This window comes from Equus caballus, chromosome 1 (genome assembly GCF_041296265.1).
Source record: "Equus caballus isolate H_3958 breed thoroughbred chromosome 1, TB-T2T, whole genome shotgun sequence".
Taxonomy (NCBI): Eukaryota; Metazoa; Chordata; class Mammalia; order Perissodactyla; family Equidae; genus Equus; species Equus caballus.
The window spans coordinates 66941550-66958125 of record NC_091684.1 but is presented as its reverse complement, the minus strand read 5'-3'; the positions used below and the strand labels follow the sequence as shown (position 1 = coordinate 66958125).

Below are 16576 nucleotides of genomic sequence, written 5' to 3'. Positions count from 1 at the left end.
TAATTGCTTCCCATAATTTCCCAATGTTCAGGAAAATTCTGTTCAACATAGTAGTCTGCTGTTTGTGGTCTTCTGGTCCACAGAAGAGGGTGGGCCTGACACAGCTGAGCAGCAGGAGGAGAGCAGCAGCCGAGGCTGCAGGAGGTTTGGGAGCCAGGTGACAGGACAGCAGGATTCAGGCAGCATGGATTGGTCCAGGGCAGCCAGAAGCCCTCCTCACAGTGGGGCGGGGACCACGCCAGCATGAAGGGGCCTTGCAGGGCTTGCTCCTGAGCCTCCAGGGAGGAGAGGAAGGGGAGGAGGCCAAGAGGATGGCAGGGTCCCAGCTGTCCCCCACCTGCCCTTGGAAGGATTCTTCCTTGGTTTGGGGAATCCTGTGCCTCTCCCCATTTCCCACACATGGTTTCAACAGAGGCCTGGGGCGTGCACCAGAACTGGCTGGTCCCCAGTACACTTCCCCGGCCAGCGGTCCCCCTCCCTTCCCCTGCACCCACCCCTCACCTCTGGGATCTCAGCTCCTACTTCTCTGCATTCCCAAGGGAACTCAATTATGAAACCACAAACAACACTGGCGTGCTTATTTAAATCCATTTGCACATGTGGCTGACTCCCCCAGGCCGAGCGAGAGTTTCCAACAGGACCGCCAGGGAGGAAGGGTGTGGTGGGGGCCAGGGTGGAGGAACAGCACTGAGACAGGTCCATGGGCTGGGCATGTTCGCAGAGGAAAATCACCACCAGGGGTGACCCTGGTGAAGCTGGAGCCGGGCTTGAAAGAGTGTGTGTGCCTGCGGTGGAGGGCACATACACAATGCATGCTTGGTGAGTCTCAGAGAGGGGAGCTGGTGAACACATTTAGATTTAATAACCATATTTCCAGGGTAATCATATACTGGAAGCTGTGCCAGGCACCTTTACATCCATTTGACCACGGGATCTTTCCGTCGGTCACTCTGAGAGGTGCGTGCTCTTTTTATTCCCACTTAGTATACAAGAGCGAGGCTTCAGAGGTTAAGTGTCTTGTCCAACATCACCCTGCTGGACACATCTCTACTTAAAGCCCTTCTGTGGTTCCTCATGGCCTATAAAGTTCCAACTCCTTAGCATGGCAGGTAAAGCCTCACCATGCTTTCTAACCTTTTGTCCCTGTTGGACCCATGGCCAAGAATGGGTGTTCCTTCTCCATCTGGAAGCCCATAGACTGCCCCCCTACCCCCCACCAAGCCTCAGTTCTAATGGCTTCACATCTGGGATCTCTTTGTCCAGACTCAGTTGAAAATCCCTCCTCTGTGCTCACACCTTGACCTGCCTCCACACTAGTACTTGTCACACTGCATTCGAGGAGCCCAGCCATGTTCCCATGTCTGCCCCTTGTTCCTCACACTGAGGAGTATGTCTTCTTCATCTTTGTTACACCACTGTCTTCTGGCTCACGCCCTGAACGATGGGAAGGAGTCAATAAAGTCTGATGGATGGATAAGTGATTACTTGTGCTCAGTCACCCCCAGAGCAGATGACAGTGCTCTGTGTGGATGGCACCTGCTGCAGTGACCAGATGGTCAAGCTGTAGCAAAACCTGATCCCAGTGTGCTTCATGGTTCCAAACTGGGCTGCCCACACAATCACCTGCACAGTCCCACTTGCAGGGTCTGCCCTGAGGTCCTGGAATGTGTGTGTAAATGAGCCCCTGCAGGCAATTATGACACCAGCCTAGCTGAGGGACCACTATTCATGCCTTGCTCTGTCCTTCCCAGGAAGTGCTGAGCCTAGGAGTGAGAGGAGGTTCTATATGACTTGGTCTCACAAGAGGGAGAAAAACCAACCAACGCCACTATTGGCTGAGAATCTCACAGTCAGGAGTTTGGGTGGATGGAGGAAACTGAGGGCCATAGAGAGGACATGCTTACACGGTGGGTGGGGGTGGAGCTGGCACCAAGCCTCAGATTACTCGTCACCCGGACCTTAGACCTAGTGTCGTAGCCAGAATCGAAGTCGGAAGAGTAGAGGGCATTGGTGTCATGAAGGAAGGGAAGAAACAGTGTGAGGGGGGTATGAGGCTACAGAACGCTGTCGACTTTTGCGTGAAATCCACTAGCTACCTCACTTAGTTAAATTTACTTCATGTTTTCCTCTTTCAGTCAGCCAAACACGCTCCACCTCAGCTCTCTCTCGTGAAGCTAGAAGGAAGGGCAGGAAAGAGTTATAAGAGTCCCTTTTAAAATGAAAAGAAAAAAAAAATTCCTTGTTGCTCTTTAGCTCCTTCCCCTTCTCTAAAGGGAGAAGTATGGATTGGAGATGCTTCCAGTTGCAGCATTTCCTTGCAGCTCCTATAGCTATTGTCTAGCTCCTCATGGGTGCTGCAAATTTATAGCTCAGCATCTCTGGAAGTAGCTTCAGGGAGAAAGATGGCGGAATTTTATTCTTGCTAATTTAAAACAATAATAATTGTTCACGCATTAGGAAGCATTCCTATTAAATCAATCCAATCGTTTGGAACAATTGGGATAGAATGAAGCCAAATTTCCTGATCGAGCCGCTGTTGGCTTTGGGATATTCATTTATTCATCCAGCCTTTTGTTTCAGCAAATGACGGCTGAGAGTCGATCACAAGCCAGGCCCCTGCTAGGGACTGCGAGTGAGAAAAGGAGAGATGGCAAAAAATGATGTGGGTGATACCTAGACACAGCGGTGATTATTCTCATAGGGAAAAGTGGGACAGGAGTGTAGACCGCTGTAACATGGTTGTGGTTCTGGGGATCAACAGGACTTGCCTTGGTGACTGGGTACCTGGTGGTGTCTCTCACTAACATCAGGAATCCAGAAGGAGGATTAAGTTCTGGGGAGAAATGTGGGTTTACTTGGGCGTGCTTGTGTTTGGCTTGCGGTGAATGTGCGGTGAACATGATGGAATCAAGTCCAGGATGGAGGTGGGGACTGGCATAAGGTGAACCAAGACCTGAGTCAGACAGGAGATGAGCAGGAGTTTGACCTCCTCAGATAAGTCAAGGGCAAGAAAACTGAGATGAAAACCCAGAATCAGGCTGAAAGAGGAGAAGAAAATGGGGGATGGGCATGCATCTCCAGTTGAAGAACAAACCCAAGGGGTCTGGCAGAGATGATGAGAGCAGCCAGAATTGCTAGGCAGTCTGCATTAAGGGGTGAGATTGAGCTCAAAGCTGTGGGTCTGTGCTGAGAGCTGGTCTTTATTTCGTTCTTTGTACATGTTGTGAGGTAGAGCAGATGCCCACATACAACTGGGACCTGCACAGGGCTGCATTTGAGGAAGCTAATTCACAGGGCCCATGGTTCATCCAAGAGGAGTTGTCCAGTGGGCAACTGGATGGAGCAATCAGTATCCTAGAAGGAAGGTCTGAGCTAGTAAGGAGGAAATTTGAGTCATTTTCAGAGATGCCGCTGCATAAGTGGTGCCTCTGGGTTGCTCTCTGAGGTGAGCATGGTAGAGCAGAGGAGGCTGGCTTGGGGGACCTGGAACTGGAGATCTCTAGAGCAGGAGGACCATATACCCTGCTTTGCCAGGGTCGGTCTTGGTTTGTGCCTGTGTCCTTTGTAAATGTTAATAGTGCCCCCTTTCAGTCCCAAAGATCCTGTTTGGATGCTAAATGATATTGTATATATTAACATGCCATCTAAAACAAATTCAGCACTCTCTGGGCCTGCCCATCTGACTGTCACCAAGCTTCGACTCAAAGAATCTGTGTCTCTTCTCCCAGGGCCAGCCTTTGTTAGCTTGGTAACTTCTGCTTTCTGAACCTCAGTTTTACAAAACGGCATCATATAAATAACACAAGTGTCTGTTTCCCAGAGTTGTTGTGACACTGACACGGATGAGAAAGACTGTCATAAGTCCTCAAGGCTCTGCAGGAGACCATGAGCTCTCTGTTGTCTCTGTCTCTCTCGTCCCGCTCCAGAAATCAGGCAATCGCATCTTGAGGTGGGAAAGCATGCTGACTACTCTGGGACTGAGAGCATAGTGACTTCCCTTTCTCTCTTCTGCCCCCTTTCATCTTTGTCTTGAAGATTATTCTGTGGCTTCAGAGCCACAGAGTGAAGACAAATGGGCCACAAACTCATCTTGAGGGACCTCAGCTATGAGGACAGATGAAGGGGCTTCAGTGGGAGGAAGGGTGGTGATTACACAGTGAGGGCACTTTCTCCTTCAGAAGATCTAGAACTGGGTCTGCCAAAAAGAAGCATAGGCTCCATGAACATCCTGCCAAGGGGTAGGATGCGTGAAAGAAGGAAGGTGAAAGTCCTGCTTACTCTGGGTATTCGGACCACATGGGGGACATTGCCTTTACTCAGGATGGTCATGTGACTCAAATCCATAACAAACTCAGTGTGTTGAAGAAACAGGGATATTTGGCCCAGTGAAGACTTAGAGGCCAAGGATTCACTGTTATTATAAGAAAGGATGCATTCCCCTTTCTAGAGTTGATGTCCAATGAACAGGTGGCCCAAGGAGGTAGTGAGTTCCCCATCCCTGGAGGAATGGGAACAGAAATTGCCTAACTACTTGGTGGGGATGTGGAGAAGGAACAAAGCGTGTGCTGAAGGTTGGACAGTTGACACTCAAGCTTCCTCCCAGGCCTGGGCTTTTAGGAGATTTTCCCAACACCAGCCTCTGCTTTCAGCAGCCAGCTGCCTTCTGGATGAATCAAAAGCCCGCCCAACTCTGGCTTCCTCACTGGGTGGGGCTCCAAGGGAGCCGCCAAGGCCTCCCACTCCCACTGTACGGGGGCCACTGCATTCACAGCCTCTGGGGTGCCTCTTGCAGCCACCACCCTCCTGGAGTCAGGAACTGAATAAATTGGTTAAACAAGGAAAACACACCCACAGAAAGAGAGGGAGACTTAGTCTGAAATGAGAAATGCCGTCTTGCTTGGGTCTTTTATCATAAGCCCACAGAGACGAATATTCTGACCTAATAATCAAAACAGGCTGTAATTGCAAACAGACTCTCAAGGCTGTGCAGCCAAAGAGAGAGCAGATGAGATACCTGCTGAGCACAGCAGGCCCGACCCAGCTGGCCCACCTCCCACCAGCCGAGGATCAATGCGGCTGGCCAGCCGCGCACCATTTTGCTGGCCTGGCTTGATGGAGGCCTGCTCACAGTCTGCCTTCCTCCAGGGGCCCAGGGCACCCTTTGCAGGGGAACGTGCTGAGAGGAAGCCAGTCCCTACCCACATCCAGAGAGAAAGGTGGTTAAATACCCAGCAGGATCGTGGAAGATCACAAGGAGGAGGGAAGGAGGCTTTGCTCCCACCTCTCCTGAACTCTACCTCCTCTTGGCTCTGGAAGATGTTCTTCTGGGTACACCACCAAAGCTGGAAGATCTTCCTGTCCCCACCCTGCTCCCACCTCCCTTTTGTGTTTTGTTTCAGGCACACCCTCGGCTCAAATTTGCTTTGAAGGTCAGTAATTTTTACTTCTTTTCAAAACAACTGCACATTTCTTCTGGCACCCAAATGCTGATTCTCTGCACTGAAGAATGTCTCCCTCAACAACAGGTACATTTCAGAAATATTCATCCAGCATCTCTAATGGGCAAGAACACCCAGGGGGCAAAGATGAACCAGGGCTGGTCCTGGTCCCTAGGGCACTCCCTCTAGCGAGGACCCAACCAACTGTGTGCCACACCAGTTGGGGGACAGGGGTCAGTTTGTGCCTCTCTTAGGCGCCCACCCCTTGGAGTCATGGGAACCCTGAGGAAGGTGTGCTTCCACTGGGTGGGGTTGAGGTAGTAAAGGAATTGAAGCTAAGTATTGAGGAAGTGGAGGATAGATGGAGCGAGATGGTTAGGGAAGAGTCGGCCACTGGATGCAACAGCTTGGGCAAAGGAAGAGAGGCTGGATGAATTGGTAGTCTTTTAGAGGATTGTCTGGTGGTGTGTTGCAGCTAGTGTGTGGAGTCTGGGGTTCTGTGATGGTGGGATCTGTGTGGGGACATGAAGCTGGAAAGGTATGTGGGTTGAGACCACAATGTGATGGGCTTTGAAGAGGTTACTAAGGAGCTTGGCTTCATCCCAAAAGGATTGAGGGTCCTCCCCCAGGGGGAAGGTTAGAAGCAGAGCTGAGAGTTAGAGATGTCTCTCTGGTGGTGATAGAGAGGAGGAACAGTAGAGGGAGACCGGAGACAGGGGGCTAGTAGGAAGGGGTCAAGAGTCCAGGTGAAATGAAATGCAAATCTGACTCAGAGCAGTGGTGGTGGGAACGAGGAGGAGCAAAGTGAGGGGACAGTTTCTTCTTGAAAAGGTCCTAACTGGGTCAGAGTCTTTGCTTAGAAGCTAGGTGGAATTGTCAAAGGATCATGAGGTTAGTGGCATCAGATACTGAAGACCAATGTCATGACTCCAAGTTTTGTACCTTTTCATTTTGAAATAATTTTAGATTCATAGAAAGTTGCAAAGATAGTACAGAGTGGTCCCTTCACCCAGCTTCCCCCAGTGGTTACATCTTGCAGAATTATGGTATGATATGGAAAGAGACCAATGCTGTTTGACCTTCAAACCCATCCACCTCTCCCTGGAGTGCTTGTGGGTATTTGGCTTCATGTAGTATGAGCTGTGGCTTCTCTGGAGCGCTGGCCTGCTCTAAGCACCATGGTCCTTCCCTGAAGATGGAGGGTCTAGGCAAATCACACAGGATGATGGGCCTCAGGAAGTCAGCCCCATCAGCAGGCAGGCCTAAAACTAGTTGGATAGCTTTTGGCTCAGAATCTGCAGGGCTGCGGTGAGCTGTAATGACTCAAGATAGAAATCCTGCCTCAACTTACCTGATTGAACTGTGCCATCCCTCTTTATCTTATGCCAGACACACCCTGGAGGGATGTATCGTCTCCCCACCCCCACCCTAAATCCCGGACTGGCTGCAGAGACCACCCAATGCAGCCTCATTGCCTGGAGCATCCTAGAGTCACCAAGGGCCACCTTGCCATCTTAGGAATGGGAACCAACATCAACCAAGGCCAAGATGGATGCATCTTTTCAAGCTCTGCGTGCAGTGCCCCTGGGTCCCACCTGCTCACTGCTCTCCCAGCCTTGCCCTCCTCTGGCTCCCTCACCTCACAGAGAGCCAGTATGCTGAGAAGAAAGCCCCTCCAGCACCAGATCACTCTGCTGTTTTTGAGCTCTCTGCCAGGAGTCCTGTGGTAAAGGCCTGGACCGGTCCTGGGCTGGAAGACAGGGCACCTGGCACACCACTGACTGACCTGCCATGTGACTCCAGGCCAGCTATTAACTCCTCTACCAGGGGCAATCTCAATACTAACCACAGGTGGTCGGGACCCACCAGAAGTTATCGGCATGAACAAGTTTTGGAAATTAAAGTGCTATAAAAATTACATAACTCTGTGGCCCAGATATTCTGTCAAGTGTTAATTCTCTCTCACAGTTTGAATTCTACTGATCACTTTCTTTACCCATGAAGGATAATTAATAACGAAACCATTTGTGGAGTTTCTATCATGTTCCAAGTACATTACAAATATCCCAAAGTAAAGGATCTTACAGGAGAGGGGACCAAGACTTGGAGACGCAGAGAAGATACTTCATTCAACAAACACTTGTAAAGCTCTGCCATGGGCATTTTGTTACACTTGACACGGGCACTTCGGACCAACCCTGTCCTCACCTACACAGAGTGTTGACTGGACTCCAGCGACGCTCCAACCCCAGGCTGTCTGCATCCAAAGCAAATGCCTCCTTTGGCTCCCCGACTTTGCTTGCTTGCTCTCTGTGGACAAGTTTTTCCTAAGATAAGGCGAGGATCTAAAAGGGCTGCTTCTTGATTCCTCTCCAAACACATGATGGAGTCTCATGTCTGTTGGCGGTCCGCTGGAATCCTTGACACTCAGCTGGGGAGGGTCTTGGTTCTCTTGCCTCGAGCTTAATCTCCACCCCATGGTCGCAATGCCTCCTACTGCTCTTCTGCTCCTGTCTCTCCCCTGCGTTCTGGCTGACCTTGGGTTGGCACTTCCTCTGTTCCTGAGGCTTCCATGGCTCCTCAGTGCCTGTTGACTTCTCAGCCCCGTGTCTCAATCCTTCTTAACTTAGTCCCACCACCTTTCTCATCTTCTCCCGGACTCCTCCCTCCTTGTGCCATGGACTCCCTGCAGATCATGTGACCACCGTGGGTCTCTCTTTGCTTGGCAGGAGGGATGGACCTGAGTTTCTCCCAGGGTCTGGGGTCTGGCCTGGTCTTAATTCATCCCTCATCTTTGCCTGAACCCTCGTTGGGGTCCAGGATCCATCCTTCCCCTGACTGGTGTGCCCTTTTCCCTGCAGGACGTCTCCACCGTCCTTGGATGGGAAAGAGGAATGAAATTCCCCAGTGCTAGGAAATGGAGCTTTCTGGGCTTCTTCAGAGAGTCCAGGCAGGGCTTTAGGTCATGGCTATATTTTATAGATTTCTTTCTCTCTAAAAGTGATATTTTCCTACTAGGGGAAGCATTTCACAAGCCAAGGCACCCAGCTCAGCCAGAAGCTTGCTAGTGGGGTCACAGTAAGACAGATGCAGGGTGACCTGGGGGGAGTTGGGGTAGGGAGAGAGGTCATGCTCTTAAAACAACTGCAGAGAAGAAGACCGCATTGAGAGCATTCAACACTCCTTTATCCAGGGCCCCCTGGGTGCGAGGCTGGCACTCAACTTCTGAGGGCCTTCGAGGCACCCTGAGAGGCCCTTCCTTTTTCTTTGATTGGCCTAAGAAGAGAAAATAGAAGTCGACTCCTGGTTTGTTTCTTCGGGTGGTTCCATTTCCCCTTCTTGTCTGTCGCCCGTCTCCTTGTCCTCGGAAACAAGCCCTGGGAACCTTCTCTTTTAACGGGAAATTGAGGGAGGCTCCAAAAGCAAAACGCTGATGCTTCGACACCCTGGGAGTTCTTGCACAGTGGTCCCTGCTTCATTTGTTTGTTTGCTCGTTTACTCACGAGCTCACTCACTCGTTCGGCAGGTGTGTGCTGAGTGCTCGCTGCATGCCAGGCAGCGTCCTAGAGCTGCCAGTGAGCCATGTGGAACCAGGTGGAGGAGCCTCTGCTCACATGGAGCTTCAAGTTCAGCAGCCATTCGCTGGTTATTTAGGATACTGTGGACTGGTGGCCCTGCTGTTCCCCCTGCCACTGCCGGGGTCCCCCTTCTTTCCCGAGGGGGAGGCTCAGCACACCTCCATCAGCCACCCATGAGCACTCGCTCTTTGCTTCCACCTGCTTGGTCAGCTCCTGACCTGGCTCAGCTTCAGTCCAGGGTCCCGTCCTCCCCTGGGCCTTGGTAGCACCAGCAGCCTGACCAGCTGCCCAAGTTGGGGTGACATTCCCAGTGGCAACACATGGGATTCACCCGAAGCTGTTTTCACTAGCTCCTGGGAGGGTCCCATGGCTTCCCATGGTTACTTGTCCACCCTAGGAGCACCCCTTCATTCCAACAACACTTGGGAAAGCCTGCCGTGTACCTGGCGCTGCTCGCGGGGTCAGCTAAGTCAGGGACTCCTGTTTTGCTTCGTTGGTAACATCTTCTGGTTTCCAGATGACCTCTCAGTGTATGTCCAGGTGTTGCCCTCACTATTGATTTCTGTCTCATTAACACCAGGGACTGGAGACCCACAACAAATATTTGTTGACCAAGTGACTGAGGACGTTTGGGAAAGGCTTGCCAGAAGAACAAACGTTTGAGCTGGGCCTTAAAGAGGGGTAGGAGCTTCCTGGGTGAATAAAGGGCTTGGAAAGGCCAGGCCAGTAGAGGAGACAGCATGAACAAAGGCCTGAGAGAAAGGTGTGAGAGAAAGAACCTGGTAGTGTTGGGGGCCTGGTGAGAGGTTCCACGTGACTAAGGGGGAGCCAATTGCACCCTGGGAGCGCAGCTGCAGCTGAGGCTGCCAGGAAAAGGAGGGGGAGTCAGAGAATCTGAGGAGCCTGGAAAGACACTAGGGAATTTGGACTCCAACTGATAGAAGTTAGTGGTGATTTTTGAGAAAGGGAGTGACACCATTTTATGTATTTATTTTTTAGGTCAGTTACTGCGGGTGTGGGTAGAATGTAGACTTAGGGGGAGAATGATAGAGAAAAAAGTATTTAGAATATTTAGAAGGCTCTTGTGATAGCCTCTTTTAAAATCTATATTTAATGAAGCTCCGAATAGTGATAAAGGACCAGCTAAACTAAAAATACACTGTGATGGGGAGAATAATGAATTTTCAAATTATTCTGTTATTTACATAGAATCAAAGAGGCTCCCTTCCCAGAAGGACTCCCCTGTAATTCTAGTGGCTACTCACGTGCATTTAACTTGACCTTTCTTTGTGCTGTATAAAAATAATTTGATTTTCTGCTGGTCTGTCCATGCAGCCACCAGAATATAATTATTCGGAAAAAAAAGTTTGTTTCATAGCCTTGTTTATCAGGTGGCACATCAGCTTTCCTGGGTAAATGAGATGGCTGAGTTTTGTTAAGCAAAGCTGTATACAATATTCGTCACACAATTATGTGGACACATTTAACATAGCTGCCAGGAAAAAAAAGACCTTCTGGGCTCAAAGCTTGCCAGCTTGCATATATACGCAAGTTAGAGGTGTCACGCTTGTCCCAGAACCTTTATGTGCTCTGAAGGCAGTGGATGCCGGAAGAGAAATCTCCACGGTCTGTGTTTATCATTGGCACCTCATGTGAGGCATTATCAATCAAGTTCAAGGACACTGAAAACATGCAGACATGTGCCTGAGCATGCACACACACACACACACACACACACATACATGCACACACGTGTGCACACATACACGCATGCATCCACACCACATATGTGTGTGCACACATGCACATGCGTGCGCGCACACACACACACTAATATCTGGAAATAAACATCAGGCTGGTGATTTGACCTCAGGATGTTATTGCTGGAAAGGATTTTCAAATCATCTAGGCCAACCCTTCATGTTATAGATTAGGTAACTCGCTGCAGCCCAGAGAGGGGAAGAGTCTTGCCTGCAGTTACTTAGCAAAGGGAAAGCCATCAGGGGACTTGAACCCACAGTGGCTGAATCCCATCCCAACAAGCACACAGCCAGGACAATTTTCCCTTACAGTGAAAGGCTCCGTCCAGCCTGTGCCCTCAAAGGGCTGTGCTGTCTTCCGCAGGGCCCCAGCCTTGGCCGAGAGTACCTGCTTCAGACGAGGCCAGCTGTATCACAATTCTCGTTTAATAAAATACTTACCTAAACACCTGCCCACATAAGCTCACCTGGGGTGGATGACAGAAAGGTGCCAAGGAGGACAGTGTGGGCTCAGCATGCTGTCAGCACTTGCTGACAAGTGCCTTAGTTTCCTGGAAATCAGAGAAGCTTCTTATCTTTTATTCATTCATTTATTGATTATTTTACTAAACTACCAATATTTCAGTAAGTGATATCTTTTGCACGGAAATCTATTTCATTTGCTCATGTCATATGGCCACGTTCTACCATCTTTATGTGTATTGCTTAATTATTTTAAGATTTTTTATGTAAACATCTATTGAACTCTCATCATATGGTGGACAAATTATCAATAGGTACATTTTTCTATATAATATCATTTTATTCCTACCAAAGCCCTAGGAGATGCTTATTATTGTTACTGACATTTTTCAGATGAGACACCTGCATGCATTTTGCTTCAGGTTACACAGGCAAGAAATGGCAGAGATGCAACTCACTGCCAAAGATACTGTATGGCCAGCGAAGGCGTCCTGGAGGTGGATGGCTTTTGAGTTGGACTTGGAAGTATCTGCGAAAGAAGAGAAAAGAGGATGGCAACTTCTAGAAGAGAGAGAAGAGAGACTTGCAAACACAAGCAAGGAGAAGAGTGTGTTTGTCATGGTTCTTTGTTGCAAACAACAGAACGAAACTGGCTAATTTGAGTTAAAAAAGAAATGAGAAATAGGTGTGGAAGCTGGATTGACCAGCTCATTGAGAAGCCCACCCTGAATGTGCCAGCTCACAGTCCAGTGGGAGGTGCCCTAGACTGAGAAGGGCTGGTCTCCATGGAGCAGTGGAAGAGAGCCTGGGGTCTGCAAGAGCAGGGGCACCTTCTTTGGGCCCAGCCTGTGTGCAGGGCAGGTCAGACCTGCTCACGTTGCCCGGGCCCAGCTCTAGGCACTCATTCAGCGGGGACCTCAGCCTCTGGAGAAGGGGCCCTGGCCCTGCCTGAAGGCTTCTCTGGTGGGAGGACTTGAGCTACAGCAAGTCTGAGAGGAGGAAGGATATTCCAGGGGAAGAGGGCTGGATGGGAAGAACATTCTGGTTAGACTAGGCCCTTGCACATCCAGGGGTGAGAAACAGTGTTGCACAGTGGCTGAACGAGCTGGTTATGTCCCTCACTTCCTGTCACAGCCTCTCTGTACCTCAGTTTCCTTCTTGCTAAAATGAGAATGATAGAGGTATTTGCCGATAGGGGTATTATTTAAATAGGTTTATATAAAGAACTGTCTAAAATGGTAAGAAAAGTGCCCAGTGTGCCAAAGGTTCTTAGCAAATGTTAGCTGTTATGAGTATTATCAGTATCATCACAGCTAGAAGGTAGGCCACGTGATGTGTGTGTGTGCTTGTGCACATGTGTGTGTGCGTGAGTGCATGTGTGCATCCTCAGGATGGAGGGCTACAACTGTTTCTGTGGGTCCCTAGGGTTTGGATTTAACTCTGAGACATTGAGGAGCCACAGACATTTCACTGACACACAACAGACCTGACCACATTTGTGCTTTAGAAAGTTCCCTGGGTGAAGGCCTGGGTGGTGGACTGGAAGTGGGCACGTGTAGAGGTGGGGAGGTAGTGGGAAGCGGGCCCCCACCAAGCCTGTGACAGGGACACTGGGGAGCACGACCAGTTTTGAGAGCAGTCCAGGGGTAGAGCCCACTGGTCTTGATGTCTGATTTGGTCTAGGATGTTAGTAGAGGGGAGTGGAGATGACTAGCTTTCTATTAGAACAACAGTTGCTTAGACCCAGGGTCCATCCACTAGGAGAGGAGGAAAAGGATCAGGTAGGGAGGGCAGGTGGCACGTGGTCAGGGGGTTGGTGGGGTGGCCTGGTGGACAATTGTGCCTCCAGTTATGAGACTTACTCCATTTGAGCAGCCATCTAGGGAGCAATGTCTGGCAGGCAGATGGCCCTGTGGGATGAGCAGGGAGCTTAGCAGGGAGGCCTGGGGCTGGAGAGGGAGATGGGCTGTCTACGAGTGTTTTAGACCCCAGGAGAGCATGGATGCAGTGAGCCTTAATTGGGAGCAATTTTGCTTCCCAGGGGTCATTTGGCAAAGTCTAGAGACATTTTTGATGGTCAGGACTGGTGGGTGCTACTGGCACCTAGTGGGTAGGGGCCAGGGATGCTGCTACACATCCTACCATACACACGAAAGCCCCACAGCAAAGACTAATCCAGCCTCAAATGTCAGTATGGCCCAGGTTGAGAATCCTGATGTAGAGTGAAAAGAGAAGAGCCCAAAGGTGGAGGCCAGAGAAACACCCACATTTACGGAGCGCAGGGAGCTTGAATATCTCTGCATCTCAGGGAGCGTCTCTGACACCCTGAAGGGGTTAGCTGCCCCCTGGGCTGTGATAATCACAAGCCGCAGGCCAGGATTACAGCTCTCACTGTGCATTTAACGGGGCGGGCAGAGACCTTCTTCTTTAACCTGATCCAAGATTCACCAAGGCAGGAAGCATGTCCTTGTCATTTCATTCATTCATTTGGTACTAACTCAGCACACAGACCACTGGGCCATTGGATGCTCCTGTCCCCATCAGCCCCGTTTCAACCCTGGTGCTCTCTTCCCTCCTCTCCTCACCTCTCTACTTGGTCCAGGCCACACAGACATGTCCCGATTCTGGCGACCTTTGGTGCCTTTTCTCTGTCCACACCCCAATTTATTGCTGATCTCATAAAAAGCAAAACTTGGGAGAGAGAAGATTGAGTTTGCTTCTCGCAGCAGAATTTGATTTAGGGCCAAGAAGGTGGCAATTGCTGCAGAACGGAGATCGGCTATTTCGGGAGTGCTATGAATGATTTTTTCCGTCTCCAAATGACCTTACATATATTCTGTCCCCTGCCCGCCCCTGTGCTGGGATTGATGGGGGTGCTGCGACTGGGCTCCCGTGGGCCCCCACTGCTGCTCCTAATAAATCTGTCTGATGGGCAGAAAGAGTGTGAGTACCTGGGCGGATGGACAGCTGGAGGGGCCGGCGATTTCACACCTGAGGTTTGGGGGACTTGGGTTCCATGGCGGCCTCTGTGGTAACCCATGCATGCTAACTTGATCAGATTGGGGCTATCCACTGTCACTCAAGGCTCTGCCTCCTGGGGAAGATGATCTGGCACATTGGTCAGTGGTCTTTTAGTAAACCAGGGTCTGCCTTCTTCACCCTCCCTGCCTCTCTGCATGTTTGGTCCCCACCGATGTCAACTCCCCAGCTCTTCCCACATGCAACCACTGTTCCTGCCCCAGGACACCAGAAGGTGCCCCTGTCCTGAGTCAGGAGTTCAAAGACTTGAATTTGGGTCTCAAACCACTGGCAAAGTGGTCCACTTTGAGCAAATTTCCTCTAATCTCTGAGCCTCAACTTTCTAACTGTAAAATAGGGGTGACACTAGTATAACTAACCTAAGATTATCAAGAATATCACAAGAATTTGGGTTGTGGAATCATGGGACTCAGATTTCGGTCCCAGCTCCCCTCTGGCTTAGTTCAGGGGTGTTGGGGTCATTCTTCTAGTCTTGGTTTCTCCATCTTTGATGAAGACCAAGTGAAATAGGGAGTGCATGGGCATTTTGCGATGCATAAACAATTTGAGGAAGGCTTCCCAGGAGCTTCTGCTTAGCACTTTTGGGGCTGGCTTGTTCTCTCTGCCCCAACCAGGCCTGGCCGCTGCCTGTTATCTTCCTGCCTGGGCCACTAGGCTACAGCTCTGGTGGAAATTGAGAGGGCGAGTCTCCCAGAAGGCACAGAGGTGGGTGTTTTCATAAGGAGAACATTTTGATTTGGCTGTATCAAAGTCCCCATGTCAAAATGAAAACCATTGTCCTTTATTTCCAAATAATGTGCCCCCCCCAGGAATCTTGACAATCCCTGACCACTCCCTCCTTTTCTTATCTCATCCCAGCTTCGCACCCCTTTGCTGGTCCCTACCTCAAGAGCGGAGCCAAGTGATGGCTGTGGAAAGGTGACAGATGGAGGGGTTTGGTGACAGTTGTTTCCACATCTTACTTAGTGACTATAAAAAAATAGCTGGAAATCGAATGTTTGGTTTTTAAACTAAGTCAAAATGTCTCTTTATCAAAAGGGCTGTGTCAAACAAAACATGGAATCAAAAGCAGTTACAATTTCAGGCACCTACAGGACATGCAGGGGTGGAGGTGCCACCATTATGGAGATGTGGTTCTGTCTGCATGCCTAGGAAGCTAATTCTCTAGGAACCCAGTAGGCCTCAGGTCCTGGAGGCCAGCTCCTCTTGGCCACGTGCAAGAGCAAAAGCACGGCAGATGAGATGCTCGCCCTGAGGAAGGCGGTGAGCAGGCACTGGCTGGGGTGGAGACAATCATCCTGATTCTTCAGTCAGCTACATCTCCCTCTCAGTGAGCACACGCCCGTCGACTCCCAAGATCAGATGGAAGCTCAGATGCTAGGGAGCCCAGAGAGCTTTCCAACGGACGTTTCCCTAAAGCAAATGGGCTAGAGGAACCACAAGATTGGGCTGGTCTACCTGCCTCTCATGACCTAGCGGGAGTCGAAGAGGCTGAGTGCCCTTCTCAGAGCCATAGAGCCAGTGAAGGGCCAAGATAGATGGGACTCAAGACCCTGGCTCAGCACCCACTGCTTCTCACCACAGCGCCAGCCCTGCCCCCAAGACACACACACACTCACCTTAAGTGGATTGTCTCTCTTCTCAAACTCAAAATATGTCAATTTTCACATTAAAGAAAAGATCTTCATTCTGTGGGTCTTCATGTGTGGAGAGGGCAAAGCAGCGCCTGGTGTATAAATAAGGGAGGGAGGAGGAAATGACATCAGATTTATGGTGAGCCTGCTATGTACCTGGGACTAGGCAGAGTGCTTCCCACGATTTCTGATAGGATCCTGACAACAAACACTTGTGGCACCTACCCTTGTTCCTATTTACTGATGAAGAAACCAAAGCTTAAAAAAGCCGGTCACTTTCCCAGAGTCCCTCAGAAAGTAAGAAGAACAGAGCTGGGTCTGTTGCTTCCTATGGCTGAATTTAAGATCTCTGTCCTCTGGCAACTTCCATGTTCAGGAGTTCCCTCTCCCTCCCAGTCTCTCCCTGTTCTTTCGTTCCTTCGTTCTGTGAATACTTGATGAGCAGCAGCTCTATGCCAGGTGCTATTCCAGGCACTGGGGATACAGCCGTGAACCAAAGAATGATTAAAATCCTTCTGTTTGTGGGACTCAAATCTTAATGGAGGAGCTGAGAGGGAGATGGAAGGATGGACAATAAATACAATAATAGGTTGAACTACTTGAGCTTGCTAATATTCCACCATCTTGACTTACAAAAATGGCCATTTCATGTAGTTTAACCTAAT

At 50.0% G+C, this 16576-nt stretch overlaps 1 long non-coding RNA gene across 1 annotated transcript in view; it reads left to right on the top strand.

The window, feature by feature from the left end:
* Positions 1 to 10194, top strand: part of LOC102150514 (uncharacterized) — a 126358-nt gene extending 116164 nt beyond the window's left edge. Inside the window, exons 3-4 of the long non-coding RNA XR_001378867.3 lie at positions 5400 to 5525; positions 6828 to 10194. This is a non-coding gene — a long non-coding RNA (uncharacterized lncRNA). The remainder of the gene's footprint in view (positions 1 to 5399; positions 5526 to 6827) is intronic.
* Positions 10195 to 16576: the final 6382 nt, after the last annotated feature.